At 39.1% G+C, this 26272-nt stretch overlaps 1 pseudogene across 1 annotated transcript in view; it reads right to left on the bottom strand.

Moving 5' to 3' along the window:
* LOC306857497 (formin-2-like) overlaps positions 1 to 26272 on the bottom strand; it is a 62307-nt pseudogene that overhangs the window by 19601 nt on the left and 16434 nt on the right. Inside the window, exons 8-18 of the transcript in view lie at positions 24658 to 24787; positions 22281 to 22369; positions 20091 to 21085; positions 18252 to 18393; positions 10586 to 10673; positions 6925 to 6986; positions 1859 to 1950; positions 1616 to 1745; positions 1190 to 1336; positions 756 to 815; positions 526 to 646 (exon numbers count right to left, since the gene is read on the bottom strand). The product of the transcript in view is annotated as a formin-2-like (transcript). The remainder of the gene's footprint in view (positions 1 to 525; positions 647 to 755; positions 816 to 1189; positions 1337 to 1615; positions 1746 to 1858; positions 1951 to 6924; positions 6987 to 10585; positions 10674 to 18251; positions 18394 to 20090; positions 21086 to 22280; positions 22370 to 24657; positions 24788 to 26272) is intronic.

Below are 26272 nucleotides of genomic sequence, written 5' to 3' on the forward strand. Positions count from 1 at the left end.
GCTGTAAATAAAACAAGAAAACATGATTTCTACTTCACAATTTCATGTTTAATTCAGTGTTACTTGCCATTTCTTTTTAATTATTCATGAAATTTTGCAGTTTCTCAGTGAAAATTTTCAAAAGCCTACAATTTCTATTTCTGTGTACATCGTATTTTCAAAACTCAAGATACAATGCACCAAACTCATCTAAGTACTTGTTCTCAGTAGCTGCTCTGTTTTTCTGTCTAGCAACACCCAAGAAACCAGTAAGTACTTATAAAGATCACTTAGCAACATTAAAGCAACAGCAACAGCCACATTGATTTCCAAGTTCTGTTTTTCTTTTTAAACTGCTCAGCTAATCAAACTACAATAGCCTTCAGACCTTTTCGTACTTTTAGTAAACGTTAGTCAATCAACATTCTATTTCCAGTTAGAAAAGAATGACTTTAAGCAACAAAACACTAGAAATAAGACCATAGCACACAAACACTCATCCATCTGTGAGCATCAGCGTGGATCTGAAGCTTCATTTGACTTTACCTCTCAGATCTTTCCGGAGTCTCAGCAGATCTTTAGTCAAGTCTTCAAACTTCATCTGAGAGGCTTGAAACAGGTCGTGAGGTTCTGGGAGAGGAAACACACACGTCTCCCTGCCCGCGTCCTGAAACACACACACACAGAAGCACAGATGCACACAGACAGACACACACAGATTTCTGAAGATGTTTTTGAGTATATTGTTCAGTGAAAGCATCATAAATTAATCTCACCTCGTCAAAGTGTCTCAGGTAGTAAGACACAATATACGACATCAGACTCTTACTGTTGTCCTGAAGACCACAGGAGAAAAACACACTGATTAAAGGACAAGTCCACTTCTAGAATAAAAATGCCCCATCGTTTGGCTAGATAAGACCCTTATTCCTCGGCTGGGATCATGTAGAGGCCTTTGAAGCTGCATTGAAACTACAATTTGAACCACTATATGGAGACAAATCCTGGAATGTTTTCCTCAAAAACGTTAATTTATTTTCAACTGAAGAAAGAATGACATGAACATCTTGGGTGACATGGGGCGAGTAAATTATCAGGGCATTTTTATTCTGGAAGTGAACTATTCCTTTAAAAAACAACCAGTTAAGAAGTGTGTGTGTGTCTAAACCCTGTGTGTGTGTGTGTGTGTGTGTGTGTGTGTCTGTCTTACGCTGCTCTTGACATCCTTGAGTTTGGGAAGAATGTCCAGCGTGAAGCCGTCCGCCTGTCCTCTGGTGCGATTCCCTCCGTTCATGAAGTTCCCAAAGGCCAAAACTAACCCGAGAATCTGCAGCACTCCAGAGCCACTCTGAAGAGTCTGGAGAGAGAAGACCAGAAACCAGACTCAGGGACAAAACCGGACTGCATGTGTGTGACGTCTGATATCCATCATTATTGCACAAAACAACCTGAAGTTCAGAGCAAAGCGAGTCATCGAATTCAATTCAGCGAGCGAGCGAGTTGGCTGATTGATTCAGATCAATGATTCCTGTGTTTGACTCACATTGGATTCACCAGTTTGGTTCAAATGAATCGATTAGTTTAAGAATTGCACAGCATGTAGATTTTTTCACGCAGTCAGACTGCGCAGACGTACCTTGCAGACTCTCTGCAAAATCTGGAGTTTGCGCTGAACAGATGAGATGCATTCAGTGAAGGTCGACTGAAAGATAATACAGAAGACTCGTCCGGAGAAATTGGGAATCTGGGAGAGCTGATGGAGAAACCTGTGAGCATTAAAGAGATTAACAGCATTTCTCTGGTTAATCAAAACTACCAGGTGGAAGTCATTAACTAACTGTATGTGTGTGTGTGTGTGTGTGTGTGTTCTGATCCTCACTGTTCGGGTTTGTCCAGAGGTTTGCTTCCTTCTTTGTCTTTTGAGGATTTGATGTGTTTCTCAATTTTCTCCAGCTCGTCATGCTGGGCTCTCTGAAACCACAAAACAGCATTTCAACAATCAAACTATAATTTCACAACGCAAAAACACTGATGCTTCAGGACAATGAGCTGACAATAAAACCGTGAGAAATGCAGACGTCTGTGCCACGCGGTGCAGAATATGGATCAGACTTCATTCTGATGGTCAAAATGTTAGTCGTCTGTCAGAGAGTCACTGTATTTTACACAAATACACACCCTGGTGTTTGTGTTTAGCCACATTATTATTTGGGTTTGTTTGGAAGCAGAACAGAGTGCAATCAAAGTCGTTAGGAAGCCAGAGTCCAATAAAAGCCACAGCGTCTCATGAGTTTCCTTCTCAAAGAGCTAAAGAACAACAGAAACGGAGTTTGGGGCAGCAAATTATGGAAAACGCAACAGACCAACAGATGCAAATGACAGACAAATGATGGATAGACAGACGGATGGTGAGACAGACGGAAATAATGGACAGACGGACAGACAGATGGACGGAGAGACAGACGGACAGACAGATGGAGAGAGACAGACAGACAGGCACTACAGCAGCAACAGCACCTCAAAAGATCATTATGTGCAGTAATGTCAATATCTATGTTGTGAATTAATCAATATTTAAAAAACAATTACCATCTACTATCTTCGCACAACAACTTTGGCTTTAAAATTACCCCCGAAAAGATAATTTATGATTAATTAGATGAAGTTTTCCCGTCTCTAGGCGTGTAAGAGAGTCAGACTTGGCAGAGCGGCGGCTGAATTTCTCTGCGAACTACAGAACAAATACCTTCATAAACAAAGCAGCCGACATCAAACAGCACCGAGACGCACAGCCGAGCGCCGTAAGGCCATCAGGAAGGTGATCAAAGACAGAAAACGGCTCTCTCGCTCTCAGACACAGAAAAAAAATGAGGCTAAGACAAACACATTCATTCAGGAGAGTGTGTACGGCTCAGGCGTGAATATAAACTCTGGAATAGTCTCGGGCTCCATTAAGCGTCATCAGGAGATCCATCACAGCACATATACACTCGGCTCTTCAAACGCCACGCTCTGCATCCCATTTACTGCGTTTTTAAGTGTAAATACGGTTAATATGAAGCAGCTTTCAGCGCTCAAACGCTCAGCCTTCAAACACAAACTCAAAGGCAGATATGAAAAGACAATATATAGATTCGACAGCGAGCGGCAGGACTGACATCTGTACACGGGCCACACTGGAAACACGCACTCATAAACGTTGGGAAAAACACATTAGCACGATCATTAGGTGCATTGCTGCAGTCTGACTGTATGTTTTTCTTTTTTGGCTATTTGAACAGGTCTGGATTCCATAATTACAGCGCGAGCCAGACGAAAACATCTTAATGTCTCTGCCTCCGCCGACAGACAGACTCTCAGAAGAATGAATCTGAATCGAATTTTAGGACGGTTCAAAGTCCTCTAATGATTTGGCACATGATGCTTTAAAATAAATAAATGATTTTCATGCAAAAGCAGCTCGCATCCTGAAATAAAAGCTGTTTTTTGCTGCTTTAATCAAAGCACATGACCAAACGTTCTGCTCAAATGGGGTGTATTTATACACACACACACACGCTTTCACGAGACACACACACACACACACGCTTTCACGAGACAGTGTTCATTCCTGCAGGGATGTGATCTCTGAACTTGTTCTGACATTGATATATTTCAGGAGTGTGCATTGTGCAGACATTGTGTTTGATTCTAGAAACAAGTTTTCCATGAACATCTTTTCTCTCTTACGCTGTGGTTTAGACTACAGGTCTGATTACCTGATCAATACAAGAATGTGCTTGATTTTTACACTTGAGAGGTTACTCTGCAATAATAACATACCACAAAACGAACTGGATAACGATCATTTTTGCAAATACTAGACCTTTTTTGGTGCAGAAACTTTATAAACTAACCTTGAGAAACATTGTATACAAATCTGAAAATGCATTTCATGAGCCCTTTAAACTCCTGCATGATATTTAAGGCTCACCTGATCACTACAGACATGCATTCAACAATGAAAACACCACAATGCATTGAGGAGAATCACACTGATGATGTGCCTCATGTACTACATGATTCTGAATTGCAAATGCTTTTATTTTCCTCAGTATAAATGAAGGTTTGTGCAGCACGTTTGGCATGATCTGAGGATTCATTCATGCCTGAGGCCCTAAAAATATAACAAGCAACTTTCATTTTTAGGGGTTTGTTCTAAATACGATGGGCTCGGTGCACAAGATAGCGCCGGTGATCGACGTGAGTGTGTGCATACTCCCGGTCTTGCGATGTTCGCATTTACTGTATAGGGAAACTTACATGCAAAACTTGGCTAGTTAGATATAATTCATGTTTTTCAAATTAAACAGCGGATGGTGGTATATCGAAGACCAGAGAAAACATCCTCCCTACATTATTGTGTACCTCTGTGTGGAAATTCATCAAGATAAAACGGAGACTGCTTCATTCTTCTTGATTAGGCGGTTCAGCGTCAGGGGTTAGTCGGGGATCTCTTCATTCAAACACAAAGCATTCATATCTGCAATACTATACATTTGAGAGTTTATTTTGTTTTGAATGCTATTTATAATATCATAAGGTTTGCTACTGTTAAACGAGACACTCAGAGATTTCTAAAAGTATGTTTTATTAACTTTATTTGATAATTTATAACTGTAACTGTACAATTGAACAAAATGTAATTATGGTAGGTTTGCATTAATTAAAAGATCGGTGTTTGCATTTCCCTGTGTTTTTCTTAATATTTATGTTTTTTTGAAAGATCTGTTCCATAAATCATTATCTGCCTATAAGCAGCGCATGTATATTTTTTTACGATTTCTTTTGCATTAATTATCAGATAAAACAAATATTTAAATTAGTCATGTATTAGTTGTATCCTTTTAGAGCCCGTTTTTTCCCATTTAAAAAAATGTCTGAGGCAAAGTTAACTCTGTAAAATATTAAAATATGTTGTGAAAATGAAGGAACAAACTAATGTATGCGCACAATTGAGAAATTGATATTTTTGAAGATCAATCGGAGCCCATGTCTCACAAGGCAAATATTTCATTGAAAAAATATTTTTTTTTATATGGATTTATATATTTATAAATTTATATATGGATTTGTGTAGTCCATTTCATTCATTCCCAGGACCCAAACATACGTTCGTTTCAAATGCACTGGCTCAGTTAACATTTATAATATAGTAATAATAGCAGTGTAGATCTTATTTGCATTTGAAGTGATATTATAAAGCCCATATGTGTGTGTTGCATATACAGGAGCACCTCAAAATTATAATATCATGAAAGTTTATTTTTTCTTGTAACTTATTTCAAAAAGTCAAACGTTCATATATTTTAGATTCCTTACACAAAGACATTTCAAAAGTTTTGTTTTAATTTTGATGATTAGAGCTTACAGCTCATGAAAGTCAAAATCCAGTATCTCAGAATATTAGAATATTTCCTAAGATCAATCAAAAAAAGGATTTGCAAAGCAGAAAAGTTCAAGTTCTTTAAAGTATGTTCATTTCTGCACTCAATACTTGGTCAGGGCTCCTTTAGCACAAACTCCAGCATCAGTGAGGAATGGCATGGAAGCGAGGCACTATTGAGCCTTCAGCGCATCTGTATTGTTGGATCGACTGTTTCTCATCTTTCTCTTGAAAATATACCATAGATTCCATACGGGGTTCAGGTCAGGCATGTTGGCTGGCCAATCAAGCACAGTAATATCATGGTCAGCAAACAGCTTGGAAGTGGTTTTGGCAGTGTGTGCAGGTGCTAAAGTACTGACTCTGGACTCTATTGACTCTTGGGTTCTGTGCCTCTCCATTCTTCCTCCAGACATTGATTTCCAAATGAAATGCAAAATTTTAATTTATCTGAAAAGAGGACTTTGGAGCACTGAGCAACAGTCCAGTTCTTTTTCTCCACAGCCCAGGTAAGATGCTTCTGATGTTGTCTCTGGTTCAGAAGTGGCTTGGTAGCTCTTTTCCTGAAGACGTCTGAGCGTGGAGACTCTTGATGCACTGACTCCAGCTTCAGTCCACTCCTTGTGAAGCTCTCACAAGTGTTTGAATCAGCTTTGCTTGACAGTATTCTCAAGCTTGTGGTCATCCCTGTTGCTTGTGCACCTTTTCCTACCCAATTTCTTCCTACCAGTCAACTTTGCATTTAATATGCTTTGATACAGCACTCTGTGAACAGCCACAGCTTTCAGTAATGACCCTCTGTGACTTACCCTCTTTGTGGAGGGCGTCAATGATTGTCTTCTGGATCATTGCCTAGTCAGCAGTCTTCTCCATTATTGTGGTTTCAAAGAACAAGAGATACCCTGAATTTATACTGTTGGGATGGTCATTAATTGAAACTCAAATGTAAATATTCTAATATTTTGAGATACTGATTTTTGACTTTCATGAGCTGTAAGCTCTAATCATCAAAATTAAAAAAAAAAATTAAAAAACTTGAAATATTTTACTTTACGTTATGAATCTAAAATATTAGAAATTTTCACTTTTTGAAATAAGTTTAAAAAAATTAATTTCACTATATTCTAATTTTTTGAGATGCACCTGTACATGTTTATGGGAGCTGCATGTTTGGAGATGGACATGTGGGGGCAGAGATGAGTAAAGGGGAGGTTGGTTCAGTTTCGGTGGTGGTTACACATTAAAGAAGTTCATACAAAGTTACCACTCGACTCCTCTGTTTTGTGCACATCTACAGCCTGTAAACATATATAGAAGGTAATATTTTGATGTCTCCTGTTCTCTGCACTGGCGTTTAGCACAACCGGACGCATCTATGCACACACTCGCTAGACCGGAAATCCAAGATGGCAGAGATATGCAACTAGCCCATAGAGATGCTTGGAAACAAAAGAACCTTCAAAAAGCAAAGCAGCAGCAGAAGAAGATTGAGAGAGAGAGAGAGAGGAGGATGAGCTTACGTTCTCATAGAGCGCCTGTAATGTCTCCAGATCAACCACAGTGTTATCCAGATTCAGGATCGCTGCAAACACACAAACAGAGACAGACAGACAGAAATCAGCAGCTGAATCCTCATCATCATATGCAAAAATAAACATATCACTAAAGCAGCACGTTTGCCCATATCACGTGAATCTCTCTCCTTTCTGAACATCAAACAACTGGATTATTTTATGAGACATTTCCATTTGAAAATATAAAATGTAAAAAAAAAATATATATATATTTTTTTTATATTTATCAGACTAAGTAGCCTTATATCCCTTCAGAGTTCAACAATTAAAATAATTGATTATAATTCATATTTAACATCCATAAATATTTATAATAAAGCCAAATTAATAAATATACGCAAAAACAAAGTAACGGCAGAATTGTACAGTTCACTTCACCATTAATAGTCTTTGGGTGTGGATCATGAAAAGATTCTTATTAGAAAATGTAAAGCTTTTAATATTATTTTTATAAAATGGTAACAAGGTTGAACATCTAAGGATGCCCTTTAAAAAAAAAAAAAAAATTATATATTTTAAAATGCTTTTTAAATAAAAATTAATTCTTATCAAATTTATTTTTAAAATATTTCCTTGTTTGTTTTTAAATGCATCAAAAGAGTAAAAAGTAGGGCAAAACAATTCATCATTAATATAACTGATGGATGGTGAAAAATGTCTCTGGCAAGAGGTTGAAAAAAGAAAACACACAGTGGTAGCAAAAGCATCACAGCCTTCAAAAGCTGCTCTAAAATGCGACGTCTACATCCGTGTGATTTTAACAGCTCTGAGTGTGTATTAGGAAGTGAAGTGTGTGAGACGTCACACGTCTGCGTTCGATTTAAGCATCACAACATCATACGAGGCCTGAATTCCTCTCGGTCTCTCACACACACACACGTGCATGAGAGCTTGCAAACCATAAACACACTGATTACATGGAAATTAAGTACAAGTTCTGCTGGCAGAATCAAATACGCTGGCATTCCACGAGCGTTTCTGTCTGAGACGAGAGACACGAAACACACGACTTCATCAGACCAACATCCCCTCACAACATAACTCTGATATTACAGTCAATATCATTCCACATTCACCATCATGTCATTTTACAATTACAGACACTACTGGATCATCTGTGAAACAATGGAACAGTGTTTTTACTCCTTCAAATCTGAATGTTATTTGTTTTTGATATCAAAAACTGGATGACTAGCAATTTCTTACTGCTAAATTCTGAAAAAATTCTGAAAAATTCTGTTAATTATTGGACCAAAAACTTTTGCATGTAATAACCTAGATCACGGTCTAATACTTGATGACTGCTCTGTAAATTCTTCTTCATCAGTTAGGAACCTAGACGTACTTTTTGATAGCAATCTTTCCTTTCAGCATCTGTAAAACTGCTTTTTTCCATCTTAAAAATATATCTAAATTACGACCTATGCTCTCAATGTCAAATGCAGAAACATTAATGCGTTCATGACCTCGAGGTTAGATTATTATAATGCTTTATTGGGTGGTTGCTCTGCATGATTAATAAACTCCAGCTGGTTCAAAATACACATTCAGTATATATTTTGAAAATATTTACATGTATATACATTTATTTATATGATTATTTTATATATAAATATATTTAATATATAATTTTTAAAAAGAAAAATACATACATGCATGTGTTTGTATTTATATATACACAATAAATATACACAGTACACATACATGTAAACAAAACCTTATTTTGGAAGCGATTAATTGCGATTAATCATTTGACAGCACTAATAAAAAATAAAAAGATTAAAACAAAAATAAATAAATAGGGTTTTAAAAGTTTAAAATAAAGCTTAAAATATTTAAAACCACCTGTAAATCTGGCCTCACATCATTAAAAATCTTTTATTTTAAGTGTGTGCCCTGCAGCATGAATGACTCAAATCATCACTGAAAGAATATATTAATAAAAACAAGTGCAGCAGTGACGTGAACGCCTGAGTTTGTTCAGAGGAGGTTCACATCTGATATGAGATGGATCTGATGGCGTTGGATGCAGACGGTGACCTGAAGTCTATCAGAGCATCAGGAAACCCTCGCTGCCACCCAGAGAACAGAAGAACACGTCAATGCCCGGACGCCGCGCATTCAAGCACCAGAACCAAACGCCAGCGTGGAAAAGAAAACAGGAAAGCAGCTCGCCAGAACAAAACCTCCAGCTGTACATCACCCTCGACCCGCCGGTGACCGCAAACCATCGTGACCGACAAGTGTTTAACTCAAACACACCGCATGAATCAGACTTACACACACATCTGGATCAGAGTCAGTGCTGAAGTGCTTCATCAACGTCTTAATGAGCATTTCTCCGTCTGCGCCTATTATATTAGTATGCTCTTTTCTCAAATAATGCTTCTTATCTTTTCTGTTTCGTCTGTTTTCCAAGTTGTCATATGTGTCCCTGCAGCACAGAAGCAGTCATGAGTAACACAGGTATATTTGTAGCAATAGCCAACAATACATTGTATGGATCAAAATTATACATTTCTCTTTTATACCAAAAATCATTAGGATATTAAGATCATGTTCCAAGAAGATATTTAGTAAATTTCCTACCATAAATATATCAAAACTTCATTTTTGATTAGTAATATGCATTGCTAAGAACTTCATTTGAACAACTTTAAAGGAGATTTTCTCAATATTTAGATATTTTTGCTCCCTCAGATTACAGATTTTCTAATAGTTGTATCTCAGACAAATATTGTCCGATCATAACAAACATACATCAATGGAAAGATTATTTATTCAGCTTTTAGATGATGTAGAAATCTCAATTTCAGAATATTGATCCTTATGACTGGTTTTGTGGTCCTGGGTCACACAATCTACAATGAAATAACATTTTAACTTGTTGTTCACGCAGACCGCTGACTCGTGAGATAATACGCTCACCCCCTTTTTATACGGTCTCTGATCTCCGGTACATCTGAACGCATTATCTCAAGCGTATTTAGTCATTTCCCTCAAATCATCATAAATTAGGCTACTTAAAAATGACAACATGTCCATATGCACATGAGTCCAGTTGAAGCATATTAAACTCAACACAACCACATAATCTGATACAATAGGAGTAAAGTCATGAATCAGAGTCATCTCGTTTAATATGTATTTCCCAGGGCACATTATATAACGAACATTTAAGCCATCCTGTTAATAATACAAAGGAGAGCAAGTGAAAAATACAATATTACTATAATAATAATAGCGAAAAAAATTCACGTGAAGAGCTATAATGCACAGCCAGCACCAAACGAACAGAATGGCAAAACTAACTGAATTATAATTGCCACCATTTAGAATTAAACAATTGTATTAGTGATGACCTGAGCTGATGCAAAAACAGTTAATTGTGAAATGTTTGCACTTTGTAGAGAAATGTACCGTCAGTTCAAGCATTTTCATAATATCTAATTCATAAAAAACAAACACTTTGATTCTTGAACTCATTAAACACGGCCGCTGTTGTCACCGGAAAAACTTTTACACTGCAAACAGCAATCCAGAAACACGGAAGTGTGAAAAAGGCTAATCTTCATGTTAAAGCATACAGCAACAGAATAATACAGACCGTGCTGAATGTCCTTCATGTCAAGATGTAAACTGGACATCAGGATCCCCACGGCCTGAGAACGCTTGGTGTTCAGCAGCTTCACCACCTACACACACACACACATCAGAATGACTGCATTTACTCAAATCAACATTAAAGCTCAAACGTGAGTGTTAACAAACCACCTGAGGTGCTGCTCTATCATCAAGTCACGTATTAAAGATGCTGTCAGACAACGCACTGTTTCATACACAACCGGAAGTATCTTATACACATACAGTAAGCATAGAAATGAAGCAAATTCATTTAAGAGCATTTGCCAGATGGATAAAGGACACAAACATGACCTCAAGTGCTTTATGTCTTTTAAACATTTTGCACAAAACCATACAAATTTATTTAAATTTTCTTCCTTTGTCTATTTTTTTAAGAGTCTAAAATATTTCCCAAATGGATACACGATTGTTAGACAAATTTTACATATTAATTAAAATTTTATTAAATTGATTTATTTGACATTTTATTAATTTTTATTATTTTATTAATTTTATTTAATTCATTCAACCACTTGAAGTTTCCCAAATGAATAAAAGATTTTATTAGAAAATTAATTTAAATTTTACTTAATTAGTCCACGAATGGAAAAAAGATGTCGTTAACCGTTCATTGTACAAAATGATTTTTCAAAGTTGTAATTAAAACACAAATTACTCGAGAATGAAAGTCACAAGAAAGCATTTCAGCCTCTCTTACTTGACATCTGCCTTTCCAAATATCTGTAAATCCAACACCATGTCTGTTAGTATACTGTAGATGTTTAATATAGATATATAATAGATACATATACAATACAACTTGACCTCAAAGTCTCTTACTGCTTTTCTGCTAAATAAATACAAATTAGGCTAATTAAAGTCACCGTCCACTTCAAGAGGGTGCTTCTCAAACCCTGGAGGCTTCATGACTCAAATTAAGATTAATTGCTTCCCAATAATGTGAAGTTGCGATACTCATTTGTTGTAATATGAACAATACTTCGTGTCAGACGAGTGCGAGTCGATCATCAGATCATTACAGCATCTGTGTGCGTAATTACATCTATTTGCTCGTTACGTCTTGATTTGAAAAGGAAAGTGTTTTTGGCCAGAAAAACAAAAGCCAATTCATTCAGCTGATCTTTATCCGTCCTGAAGACAATGAGCTGAGAGGTTCAAGTTCAAGTTTATTTGCAAAGCATATCTACAGGAAATTAAGTTTCCACAATATATTTATATATTGCAGAACCTTAATATATTTAACTTATGGCAAAATTAGGTAATTGTGTATGCTGTCTGAGCGTTGGCATCCTCTGAGGTCCTCTGAGGGGTTGGCATCATCTTTTCTCAGGTGTTCGGTCATCTCAGATCATTTAAGGGTTGGATCCAGACTGAAGCTTCTGTCATTCCTAGTTACCACGGGATGTTAATCAACAGAGAAACAAATAGAGACATAATTAGCGTAGCTGCTGTTCCATCTAAGCAGAAATGATTTGTTCAACCCAAGCTAAAGAATAATAATAATGTACATTTGATCAGATATAACTGCAGTACAAGATTATAAGATGCATTATGTGAATGCTTGGCTAAAGAGATGTGTCTTTAATCTAGATTTAAACAGAGAGAGTGTGTCTGAACCCCGAATGTTATCAGGAAGGCTATTCCAGAGTTTGGGAGCCAAATGTGAAAAAGCTCTACCTCCTTTAGTGGACTTTGCTATCCTAGGTACTACCAAAAGTCCAGAGTTTTGTGACCTTAGAGAGCGGGTTGGATTGTAGCGTGGTAGAAGACAAGTTAGGTACGCAGGAGCTAAACCATTTAGGGCCTTATAGGCAAGTAATAATATTTTGTAAATGATACGGAACTGAATAGGTAGCCAGTGCAGAGACTGTAAGATTGGGGTAATATGATCATATTTTCTTGATCTGGTAAGAACTCTAGCCGCTGCATTTTGGACTATCTGTAGCTTGTTTATTGAAGATGCAGGACAACCAGCTAGCAGTGCATTACAATAGTCCAGTCTAGAGGTCATGAATGCATGAACTAGCTTTTCTGCATCAGAAACAGGGAGCATGTTTCGAAGCTTGGCAATGTTTCTAAGATGGAAGAATGCTGTTTTTGTAACATGGGAAATATGATTGATGGTGATGGAAAGCCCACAAACACACCAGACGAGTCACAGAGGAACCAGAGCACAATACAGATCTGGATCCAGGAAGCTGCAGAAACCTCCAGAACCGCATGAGAATCAGACCGGAAACTCCAGCAAACAAACCAGCTTTAAAGACGCTCGATGGGTTGATGCCAGAAACACGCAGCAGACAGAAGCAGAGCGTCCACATGCTCTCTCCATGCTTCTAATCAACCTCCAAACCTTTCCTTCAGTAAAAAATGCCAGCTATGAGTAATCGCTCTTTTATTGCATGAACCCTGAATAGGTCACATTACAGCACAAAACGCAACAATTATCAACTGCAGGCAATTAGACAAAACAAAGCATGTTACTCTATCAGACCGAAGCGTTGCTGGGCAACTCCTGACAGATTCGGAAACGAGTCGCCAATTATTTCACTCATTACTCCGTCATGTTTAAAACATTAGAGCCAAAACACGGCTGAGTTCAGTCAGTTCTTCTGATGCATTTAAAATCTGTAAACTATGCATTCTGGGTCCAACTGGAACTCAAGAATCGTTCGTTTAGAAAAGTCAGAACTTCATATTTTTCAACCAAAACATACTGTTTCTGATCAACAACTGAATCAGGGAAAAAATGACCGTAATTTTTTTTAAGTTACCATGTTATTACAGCGTGTATATATATATATATATATATATATACACATACACATACATACATATATATACACACACACACACACACATATACATACACACATACACACACATACACACACATATATATTTTTTTAATCTTTTGATTTCAGGCTGAAATCTGGCCTCTAAATATGAATGAACATTTCATCTTCAACATGTTGTATGTCCGTTTTGAGTCTGTCTTTCATTATTTTATTGTTTGATTTCTCTAGATCCAGCGGAGCCCGGTTTTGATTTCACCGAGTCTTTCTTTCTCCAGCACACAATAATGCAGCACAAATGTTGTCGTTCGGTTCGCAGGCCTGCAGCATCGCTCCGATGCGATCGCTTTGATCAGGACACAGAACGAGAAGAACAACCGCTGCTCTTCATCTAGATACCAGAGAGGATGCTGGGACGGTAACGGGACGCAGGTGAGAGAGAGACGGGTCAAAGATGAGCGTTAACCGGGTGAAAGCCTGAGGAGGGTACAAGACGACTCGGATACAAACTGAAGATCTGAGGAGTTTCCACTCACGCAGACAGATGTTTCTTCAGAAAACGAGGATGTTTCTCACTAGTTTATTTGATTTGCCCATCAACAACGAGCCACAGTGGAGAGACGTGACAATCTTCAACCATATCATCATCATTCACTGAGCGGGTTAAAATGACAAACAGAACTCAGTCATGCATGTGATTACTGATTAGCACAAAATAAATGATGAATATTGATGTTTGTTTAGATAAGTTTTATTAATGTAGCAATTATTTTAATGATGGATTTTCATAATTTAAGTTTAGAAGTAGGTGTGTGACTAGAGTAAAACATTCTCTATATAAATGCATTAAAAATAAACTAAGGCACAGTAAAAAGTGTCCAGATAGGACAGAGACCCCTACATAGTCTTCTGTAGAGTAGCTTATAGCCGAATTGAACTGGTTTCATAATTAAAGTTTGCATCACTGACAACTATCGAACTGAATTGAAACACTGAACTGAATTGAGCTTTAGTGGAAACTGAATTTATTTAATAAATTTTACAACGTTATTTTCCTGTTTCTGCTGTAAAGCTGCTCTGTATGGAAGCTTGTTTCTGCCATGGGATAAGATTCAAGATTTTTATTTGTCACATACACAATTATACAGAGTATAACCAGCAGTGAAATGTGACTCAGGTCTGCTCCAAGCACAGTGCAATTGTATAGACAAATATTAAGAAAAAGTAGAAAAAAAAAGAAAATAAAAAAAATAAATATAAATGTGCAGGTCAGTATGTTGTTGACAAATAGTAATAAAGAGGAATGTGCAAAAAAGTTGTACAGGGTATGTAAATAGCAGCAATATGAGGTAGAAAACAATTATGAATAGCTTATTGATATGGTGATATTTACATGGAGTCATGTGATGTTATGACACAGAGTTAGAGTTTAGGAGCCTGATGGCCTGGGGGAAGAAGCTCCTCCTAAGTCTCTCAGTTTTTGCCATCAGGCTACGGAAGCGCTTACCAGATGGAAGCAAAGTGAATAGACGGTTACCAGGGTGATTAGAGTCCTTGATTATTTTAACAGCTCTATTTTTGCAGCGTTTGAGGTAGATGTCCTGCAGAGAGGGGAGAGCAGACCCTGAGATGCGCTCAGCTAAGCGCACAACTCTCTGTAGTGCTTTGCAGTCCTGATTGGAGCTGTTTCCATACCACACTGAGATGCACTGAGTCAATACACTTTCTATGGTCCCTGAATAGAAAGTTTTCAGGATTGCTGGTGAGACCCTGAATTTCCTCAGCTGTCGCAGATGGTACAGTCTTTGCCTGGCTTTCTTAACCTGTGTTTGGATGGGTGTAGTCCAAGTCAGGTTCTCGGAGATGTTTATACCGAGGTCCTTGAAGCTACTCAACCTCTCCACAGGGGTCCCACTGATCATAAGAGGAGAGTAGGGCTGCTGCTGTCTCTTCCTAAAGTCCATGATCAGCTCTTTAGTTTTGCTCACATTCAGAGAGAGACAGTTGTCCTGGCACCATGATGTGAGTCTCTCTACCTCATCCAAGTATGCGGTCTCATCGTTGTTGGAGATGAAGCCCAGAACCACAGTATCATCAGCGAATTTGACAATAGATGTGGAGCTGTGAGAGGACACGCAGTCATGCGTGTAGAGAGAGTAGAGCAGGGGACTCAGGACACAGCCCTGTGGGGCTCCTATGTTCAGAGTGATGGAGTTTGAGGTGAACTGGCCAACTTTCACCACTTGAGGTCTGCCGGTGAGGAAGTCTTGAATCCAGTCACAGAGTGAGGAGTTTAGGCCGAGGTCTGTGAGTTTAGATGCCAGCTTGATGGGGACTATAGTGTTGAAAAGCTGAGCTATAGTCAATGAATAGCAGCCTTACATAATTCCCATTGTTGCTGTCCAAGTGTGTGAGGGAAGAGTGGAGGACGTGAGAGATGGCATCGTCCGTAGATCTGTTTGGGCGATAGGCAAACTGAAGAGGGTCCAAAGTATCAGGGATGGAGGAGCAGATGTGGCTCTTTACAAGTCTCTCAAAAACCTTCATGACTATAGATGTGAGGGCAACTGGGCGATAGTCATTCAGGCAAGAGGGTTTATTGTTCTTAGGCACAGGGATGACAGATTTTTTAAATGAGGTGGGAACCACGGAGGTAGTAAGGGACTCATTAAAGATAGACGCGAACAAACCAGCGAGCTGATCGGCGCAGGACCTCAGAACACAGCCGGTTATCCCATCAGGTCCGGCTGCTTTCATGACGTTCACTTTCTTTAGCGCCCTCCGAACCTCATCCTCTGACACGGTGATTACAGGATTATCGCTGCTCTGCCTGCTGCTTCCTGACGCGCTGGACAGCAGAGACGCGCCGCCGCCGTTGCAATCGAAGCGGCCGAAGAAGGTAAATGGGGAATGAGGAAAATGGCGGCATGGTCCGATTTGCCAAAAGCCGGTAGGGAGCGGGCTTTGTAGGCATTCTTAAAATGAGTGTAGCAATGATCCAGTGTGTTTGGTCCTCTATTTGGACAGGATACATGTTGGTGAAAGTTCGGCATGACCCGTCTGAGGTTAGCTTTATTAAAGTCTCTCGCGATGATAAAGGCAGCGTCAGGATGTTTGTTAATGTAGCCGCTGAGTACATCGTGAAGTTTAGTCAAAGCCAAGCCGGTTTCCGCCTGTGGTGGAATGTACACAATACAGTGATCAGTAATAATGATCGATGAAAACTCCCGGGGCAGATAAAATGGGCGGCAAATAATGGAAAGATGTTCCAGATGAGGCGAGCAGGAACACGACAGAATGGAGATATTCCTGGGATCACACCATTTCTTGTTAATCATGAAACACACTCCTCCACCCCTGGATTTACCGGCCTCTGCTGTTCTGTCCATCCGAAAAACAGAGAAGTTATCACTCGGCATTACAGCAGTGTCCGGGACCATGGACGAAAGCCACGTTTCTGACAAACAAAGGATGTTACAGTCCCTTATGTCCCGTTGGAAACTAATCCTGGCTCTAAGATCATCCATCTTATTCTCCAAGGATTGGACATTTGCGAGCAGAATGCTCAGAAGAGGAGGACTGTGAGCCCTTTTCCTGAGTCTCACGAATCCCAGCGCGTTTCCCGCAGTGTTTCTTGATCCTTCGCCTCGGGGGGTTATTGTTCATCTCTGCGTTCCGAAGAATCTCCAGAGGCCATGCTGGATTCCTGGATAAAGTGTCCTGAAACAGGCTGGTGTAGCGGTTTCCAATGTCCAAAAGTGTTTCTTTGTTATAGGTGATCAGTGTCGACGTGAGATGTGTAAAAAGAGAAAGTAAAACTAAGTAAAAAAGTAGATAAAAACAATCTTAGCGGAGCGACCTGACAAAGCGGCGCCATCTTGAATTTGTAATAGAAATTTTCTTTCTATATCACAAATCTGACTTATTTTCTTGCAATCGCAAGATATGAAGTCGCAATTCTGAACAGGAGAGTAAAACGTGAGACAAACTCACTTCATCTTCAATCACCTTCAGTTTTAATTCTATGGCAGAAAAAAAAAAAGCAAGATGTAAACTCAGAGAAAAGACAGAACTGCACGATATAAACTCAATTACATGATATACACACCGAATAGGACGATTTAAGTTCTGAATTGCACAATATAAGCTCAGAATTGGACGATATAAACTCTGAATTGCGCGATACAAACTCAATCACGCAAGATAAACAGAACTGTAAGATAAACTCTGAATTGCACTAAACTATATAAAAAGTTACTTTTTTCTTAGCAATCCTGAGTTTATTTCACAATTATGAATTTATATCTTGCGGTTCAGTTTTTTTCTCAGAATTACGATAAAAAAAAAAAGTTGCAGCTATTTTTTTCAACAAAAAAATAAATAAATCTGTATTGCATGAAGTGCTATAGAAATAAACACTAGAAATAAAAAAAGAAAAGCTGAAATCTGTTTATATTGATCTGCTCGACAGGAATGGCAGAAAGATCCTATAGTTGAGGAAACTCCCACATGAGCCTTCACAGAAACAGACTGAGAATATGAATCTGAAAGCTGGTGGTGTTTCCACATACACGTCTGACATAGATCTGATCAAGTTTGGAGCACTTTGCGATATTTATGAGCCTCGGTTCTGCTCTTTACGGTCATATTTCCAATCAGAGCTGGAATCTGGTGCACGGCGGTGCCAAGCGCTCAGTCATTTACTCAGAGCCGTCTGAGAGGAGTCTGGACACAAACGTCAGGACTCAGTCATGGAAACAGTCTCACTGCGTTCACGCACGTAAACTCGTACAAACTCTAACCTCATCCTAGGCCGCAGACGTCCCTGCTCACCTGCTTGGTCTTTGACCTGGTGATAGTGTCTGACAGAGGCTTCTTCTTCTCCTTCACTGCGGTTTTGGAAAAGAGTTCGACAAACTCATCAAAATCCACGGATGGCTCTTCGATTTCCTCCCACACGAGAGCATGAGAGTCCCTGCGGAGGAAAACACCTGCTTTATCAACAACTCTTCAGAAAAATCACATGACAATCTTTGGTAACACTTTACAATAAGGTTCCATTTATTAACATTAGTTAACAACATTAGTAAACGAACTAAGAATGAACAATACTTCTATAGCATTTATTAATCTTAGTTAATGTTCATTAAATTCACAAGTTGTGTTTGTTAACATTAATGTAGTGTGAACTGTATTTTCATTAACAAACATTAACAAAGTTTAATAAATAGTGTAATAAATGCATTGTTTGTTCATGTTAGTTAATACATTAATGTTAATAAATGGAACCTTATTCTAAAGTGTTACCCAATCTTTTTACAAAAGAAAGAAAAAGAAACAATCAAGACAATTGAATGAACGAATGAAAGAAAAATTACAAAAATATCTAACAAAAATTAGACAAACTACAAAAGAAAAGAAAAATAAAAGAATTAAACATAAGATTAAGAATAAAAATAAGATTTAGTGAATGAATGAGTAGCTGGGTTTCATCACCCTGTTTTGAGAAACGAGTGATGGAGACGCCAAATTTAGAATAAAAATCCCTTAATTCGCAAAAAAAGTTTACACGCTCGCTTGAGGTGGTTTTTGACTCGTGCGAAACAGGGTTAATGCGAATAATGGGAGACGGAAATACATTGTGAATAAATTCCTCGGGATAACTTGACTAGCAGCGGACTGATCTCATGCACAGCATCTGAAATGTTATGGTCGTTCTGAAATGCCTGAGAAAAGTCTGTCAAAGTATTTCTGTACAATTATCTTAACGTTACACGACTGCGTTCACAAACAGCAGCATTCACCTCCGACAGCATTTATTGTGTTTCGTCTGCTCGCTCTGAGGCGCAGTCATTTTTCATAAATGAAAATTAATATATTCAGTAGCTTATCCAAGTTTTCTATAGGCTATTTAGTGCCAGTTTAGCAGGAAGTGACGATTTTGTTCTCTTTGACTCGTTGGATAGAAACAGTGCTTGTTCGCAAATGTTTTATGCGATATTCCAATTTTGCGCATAAGTTAATCTCACAGCTTTGGATGGAAACCCGGCTAGAGAATGAGTGAGTGAGTGAAAACAAAAGAATAAAGAACAAGACAGACAAGACAATTTAATGACAAATTAAATGAAACCAATGAAATATATTTTTTCCTGAACTCATTAAACAATTCAATACAGTAAACTCACTGCTGAATTAAATAAAAACAACTAAATTAAATTAACAAATGCTTAAATAATAAATTAAACATTTTATTTGTTTATTAATTATTATAAATATAACAAATATTTTAATTAAAAAAAAAATCAACAGCTGAAATCAACATCATTTACAGTAATATTGACCATGTAAGTCATGCTATAATAGGTGGTGTTGCTAGGGCACTGCATTTGGTTGCTAGGGTGCTCTAGGTGCTTTGTCTAGAATGTAAAGTGTGTTCTGGTCTGTAGATGTGGCCCAGGCTCCTCCTCTGTACTCTTTCACCTGTTTTATGGTTCAGCAGCTGAAAATGGTGCATCTGATCACTCAAATCACTAACTATGAGCACTAGTGAGCAATAATGATTATTGCCTTATTAAAACTACAGTAACTATGGTATTCTGGTATTTAGTGTGATGGGAACTGATCAAAACAGCAGCAGAATAAAATGAAGAAATGACTGTAGAATGACGGTACTTTTTGGTGTGCAGCTGTATTCGGGTCCAGTAGAGCGGTTTCATGGGTCTCGGAGGCTCCACAAAGCCTTTGCGAGGCGGTTTCTCGTGAGGGGCTCCTAACACGTACAGACCCAGCGGGAGCGGAGGAGGCAGAGAGCCCAAACCGAAGGTCAGAGGAGGACCAGGAGCCAACGGCGGAGGACCTGGAGGAGGTGGTGGTGCTGATCCTGCGGTCGGGAGCGGCACAGATACACCTGGGAGAGGAGGCGCAGGAGGAGGTGCACCCATTCCCGGTAGAGGTGGTGGAGGAGGAGGTGCACCCATTCCCGGTAGAGGTGGTGGAGGAGGAGGCACACCCATTCCCGGTAGAGGAGGCGCAGGAGGAGGTGCACCCATTCCCGGTAGAGGAGGTGGAGGAGGAGGTGCACCCATTCCCGGTAGAGGAGGCGCAGGAGGAGGCACACCCATTCCCGGTAAAGGAGGTGGCGGAGGAGGAAATGAACTGCCTGGGAGAGGAGGAGGTGCAGGAAGAGCGCTCATTCCTGGAAGCGGAGGTGGAGGAGGAGGTGCACACATCCCGGATGGAGGAGGAAGTGGTGGTGGTGGAGGAGGTACCGAAGCGCCCGGCTGCTGCTGGCATATGCACACAAACGCTTGAGAAGCATTCTCAGTTTCTGATGGCAGCGAAGCGTCACTCCTCCCAGGCATCTGCGCCTCCACAGGAGGCACTTTAAACCTAAAGCTCTCCTCCATGGGAGACGTCTGCACCGATTTGGCCTCCAGCGGCAGCAGCGCAGTGTTTTCTGTCTGCAGGTCCACATGGCAGACGTCTGGGAGGAGACCCTCCTCTCCTCCGCACTCCTGGTCCTGCATTAGCACCTCCCGTTCCAGCAGGGGCTGCTGTTTCTCCAGCTCTGCGATCTTACTGCGCAGGTCTTCAATGGTCTGCTCCAGCTGCTCGATCACACAGACATGCTCCTGCTTCAGACGCACCGTCTTTAGCACAGACTCCTCCTGCGGAGACAGAGACAGGGATGATGAAAAGCAGACGAACGCCGCAGACAGAAACGCACATAAATCGGTGTTTCTTGTCCACTGGATTCCGCAAAGTCACTTGCGTTCGTGTCACACGGCTAAACGTGTTTTCTGTGGGAAAAAACAATGCTGAAGTGTGGACAGAACTGATGAGGAGCAGCTGCTTTCAGACTCAAAACACAACAATAGATGCAGTCCTCCCAATTCAACAGACCCCAGGGGAGAGACCCCACAGGACCTAATAGAGAGCAGCACACACTGATGTTTAATGAGAAACAGAAAGAAAGCGTCGGCCTGCTCGTCTCTTAGTGGCTCTGACAGAAGTTTTCATGGACGATGCCAGGCTGATATTTAGCTGAATGCTGATACAAATATATTTATATAAACTCTATCATCGACACGATACCATGCAAATCAGCACGGGAGGTTATCACCCACAATTTGTGGCCGTGTGGAAAGAGTTCAATTCAATAAAATATTCAATTTTATTGAATTGAAAATTTTAAAAATCCCAACTTTCTTTTATTCTATATTCATTCATAAATTATATTACTTTGCAAGTGTCATATTTGGCAGTTGGCATTAGTATATTACTAATAACAGCGGCATATGAGAAGTTTAATACCACAGAAAAAGTAAAATGTGCCTTTTTTGAAGCTGCTGTATATAAAAAACTGATAGCTAAAGTTTAGGCGTTCATTACTTTCTCTCATAGACAGGGCTTAGCCTAAGCCAGGATTAGACCATAGTTCAATTAGGACATAAGCAATTTTTACTGGTGTGCATCTTAAGACAAAAAGGCACTAACATGTTTTAAGATCAGTCAGTGCACGTTTCTTTCAGTTGAAACAGCTCAGATTTACATTTTAGTCTAGGATTAGGCTTAAGCCTTGTCTGTGAAACCGGGGGTCAATTTAATTAGCTTTTTAGCACCCCCTCTGAACTATTAAGCCCCCCCCCCCCCCCTTAGCACCCCCAACAAAAAAATCCTGGAGCCGCACGGTCTTGTAGTAAAGGTCTGATGGACTGAAGTGTGCAGTGATGCTGCCCTCTGCTGGTAGTGCACACTAAAGTACACTTCTCCTGAGCTTGTTTATTTCCTGTTTCTGAAATCAAACAAATTCTGGCAATGATTAAACATTAGTCCTCAGAAAGACATGAATGACGGATGTACCTCAACTTGCTGGATTTCTTCTTCCTGTTGTTTCTTAAGGTCTGAGACGATGGCCTGATGCTCTGAAACACACACACAATCAGAAAACACTGGTCAAACGGAGCAAAACAAGTCTGCAGGAAATATTAGTTTGTGAATATGAATGAAGCTTCAGAACAATCACTTGTATTCTGCAGGATTGTTTGTAAGGAACACTATTGAAGGATGAATGCAGATGCTGTGTATTAGTTTTGTAAAGTAACCGATATTTAGAAATTATTTATACTTCGAATTTCATTAGCATTTATAAAAGGTTTTTAATATAAAAAATATAAAACAAAAATTAATACATAAAAATATATAAAATTGTTATTTTTGTTTGTTTTTTAAAATCACGCATGTCCAGATGTTTGACTAGAAATCTCTGTAAACTCTCACAACACATGACACAAAGGATGATGGGCAGAAAAACACAGTATAATCATGTGAATGAGATCAGTGCTGATGGAGTGCATGATTAATCGCTGCTTGTTGCTAGACAACATTAGTAAACAAACAGCCTAGAATGAACAGAAGTGCTTTAATATTTCTGAAGTGAAGCTCAGCCAGTGCCGATGTTAAAATGGGGAGATGTTAAACGACACGGGAGAGATCGAGTTACTCACCCTCCTGCTCCTCGACCGCTGCAAACGCACAAATAATAAGAGAAATAATCTTTAGACATTCAGATCCCTCAACAGAATTAAGATGACTTTCCAGACTCTGAAAACGCATTAATCCTGTTTCTGAAGATGCAGCGAATGTAAAAGATGGAGCTTGATTAACATCAGCTGGATGCTGGAGAGAAACTGAACACATGAAGCGAAGACCGTCTCTCTATAACGCATCAATCTCAGAACTAACAGACAGCAGCATGAGCTTTCGGTACGAATACAGGCCTGAAATCCTGAAAAAAATACATCTTTACAGTCAATATTATACCAGCCCTTTTATTTTTCAATTTATATGAGATTTGGGGGTTTTGTTTTAAACCATGATGTGAGATTTTATCTATAAAAAGTCTATATAAAATAGTCTTTTTTTTATATCATATTTTAACAGTTATATTTTAATTTTTTTATTTTAAATTTCATGTTTGAATTTGTTTAGTTGAAGTGTAGATGATGTTTATGATTTTAGAATGATTGTTTTATGTTTGTCAACTTTATTATTATTTTTAAAATAGGTCAGTATTAGAACACTATCAGAAATGTATTAATAATTTAGCAATTTATTATGTGTGTGTGTGTGTGTGTGTATGTATGTAGATACACACACACACACACACAACATAATCTATAGTTCAGCAAATATTGCCAAGGCAACATTTCTGATAGTACTCAAATTATTGAGACGACATATTTAAAAATACAACAAAATCATTCTAAAATCATAAACTTCGCTAACACTACACTTCAACTAAACTAAAATTAAAAAACCTAAACGTTAAAAAATGATAAAAAAAGACAAAAACAATACACAATATTAACAAACTAAAAAATATATATTTTAAAAAAATCTCAAAATTAGGGATGCACAATATAGGATTTTTTAACATATTAATGAATAAATCAGTATATATAAAATTATTTAATTTACAAGTGTCATGATTGTGATTTTTCTCATGTAAGCTATAGTTTCTAACCTTTAAATCAAATATAATAAATTTTATGACATCAATTACTGCTTTGTTTAATCAGAAACGGTTTAAATGTTATTTGTATAGGCTATTTTACTTTTAATTTAATTAAAAGCAGTTTAATTTAATTAAAAGTAGGCCAATAGCGCCCCCTACGGATTAAAGCTCCTTACCGAATGGGCATTAGGACCCGGGGGAGGCTGCCGCTGCATGTGCTATTACGGTTTACTCTCACACACTGAACGCGCCATGTGCTATTAAATATCCATAACACTCAATCTAATCATCATTCAGACAAAACGTTGCTTCAAGAATGAGCCACACTGCTGACGTGATCTAATCACTAGCACACCCTGAGTGCATGCGAGTTAACATTTTCCTCTTATCGGCAAGACATATCGGTATAATTTTTCATATCGGGCCGATATTTACATTTAAAGCCATTATCGGCCGATTCCGATATCAGTCCAATAATATCGTGCATCCCTAGTATAATAATGATGCTAAAATATTACTGCACTGCAGTCCAGATGAACCCCAAAACTGCACAGAAAACAGATTATTTACTCGCCGTCATCCTTCTGTGCAGAAATCAGCCAAATTGTGTCACTTTCTGGACGTCACAACTTTACAACAAGATTTTAACAGAGGAAAAGACAGGGCTGCATATGATAAACGGGACCCAGATTAATAATAAACTCAGTGTGTGTGTGTTCATACCTTCCTCTGTGTATTTGGGTTGGGGCCGGTCCTGGGATCCGGGTCTGGTTGGGGGACACAGGTTCTTCAGGTGTCCCTCCAGAGATGGAGGCGGCTGACTGACCGTTGCCCATGTGTACAGCTGATCATGCTGGAGACCAAACACATGATCAGGCATCTAAACACAAACTCACGTCAGACACAAACCTGCAGTAACGGCACAGTAAACTACCGTAATCACATCTGGGCCTCTAAGAATTACCCACAAGAACACTGCTACGAAAGAATTGTCTTGTTAAGTGTAAAATAATTGTTTCAAAGCTGCGCTTAAAAGTTAGTTATCAAGCATCTCAATCATAATTTAAGTGAAGTGTAGGACTAAATCTTAAGAGGCAGTCTCAGATGATTCATGACACTTTGCAGTACCACAAATGGGATTTTGGATGACGACATACACATGGACCAATCACTGAATAGATTCCCTTATTTAAGAATATTCTCAGATAAATTCACAGATCAGCATCCAAACAGACCAAAGTCAGACGTCACACGGAAGCGTCTCAGAAGCTGAGGTCTGATCAAGGCTGTCTGTATAAACTGCTAGTTAAGCAGAAGTGGACCTGAGTGAGTTCTAGTGTGTTGCTGCTGTGACGGAGCGAGTCCGGCTGTGTTTGTCTGTTCTCTCCACATCCACTGATGAGCTCCAGAGCCTCCCAGAGCTGCAGCGTCCCGTCGGAGGAAGAGCTGTCTTCCATGCTCTCATGGCTCTCAGCTGATCCAGGTTTCCCTGCACAGCCTCAGATCCGTGACTCAGCAGACGCATACAGTCACAGCTGAGCATCGCGACATCCATCGCCTGCTGATGCTGCTGCAGAGAGATCCGGTTGCTTTGACACAACGGCCTCTCGCTCACCCGGCAGCACACAGAGAGAGCGAGACTGATGACATCACTCACCGATGACGCCCTAAAGCGCAAGCCAATTAGAGAGCCCGGATTTACAGAGTCAGGACTGTAAATAAGTGATGAAAACGCTGAACACACACTTTGGTCTCGCTGCATGCGTTCTCACACACACACACACACACTGCAGCAAACACGCACCCTAAAATAAGCACACTGCTCTGGCATAACCAATCACTGAAGGCTGCTGACATCCATTCACAAGCTTTCCATCAGATTCCAGTTCAATTTTGATTTAATTCAGCATTGATTCATTTGGGAATATTTTAGTTGCAATGGCAACAGACACATTTGATCATAAAATTTCCAAACATACAACCCGAATACCGGAAATGTTGGGATGTTTTTAAAATTTGAATAAAATGAAAAAGACTTTCAAGTCACATGAACCAATATTTTATTCACAATAGAACATAGATAAATGTTTAAACTGAGAAATTTTACAATTTTATGCACAAAATTAGCTCATTTCAAATTTGATGCCTGCTAAACCTAAGATCTCAAAATAGTTGGGACAGGGGCATGTTTACCATGGTGTAGCATCTCTTCTTTTTAAAACAGTTTGAAGACGTCTGGGCATCGAGGTTATGAGTTTCTGGAGTTTTGGTGTTTGTGTAATTTGGTCCCATTCTTGCCTGATATAGGTTTCCAGCTGCTGAAGAGTTCATGGTAGTC

The sequence above is a fragment of the Barbus barbus genome (genome assembly GCF_936440315.1).
Source record: "Barbus barbus genome assembly, chromosome: 38".
NCBI lineage: Eukaryota > Metazoa > Chordata > Actinopteri > Cypriniformes > Cyprinidae > Barbus > Barbus barbus.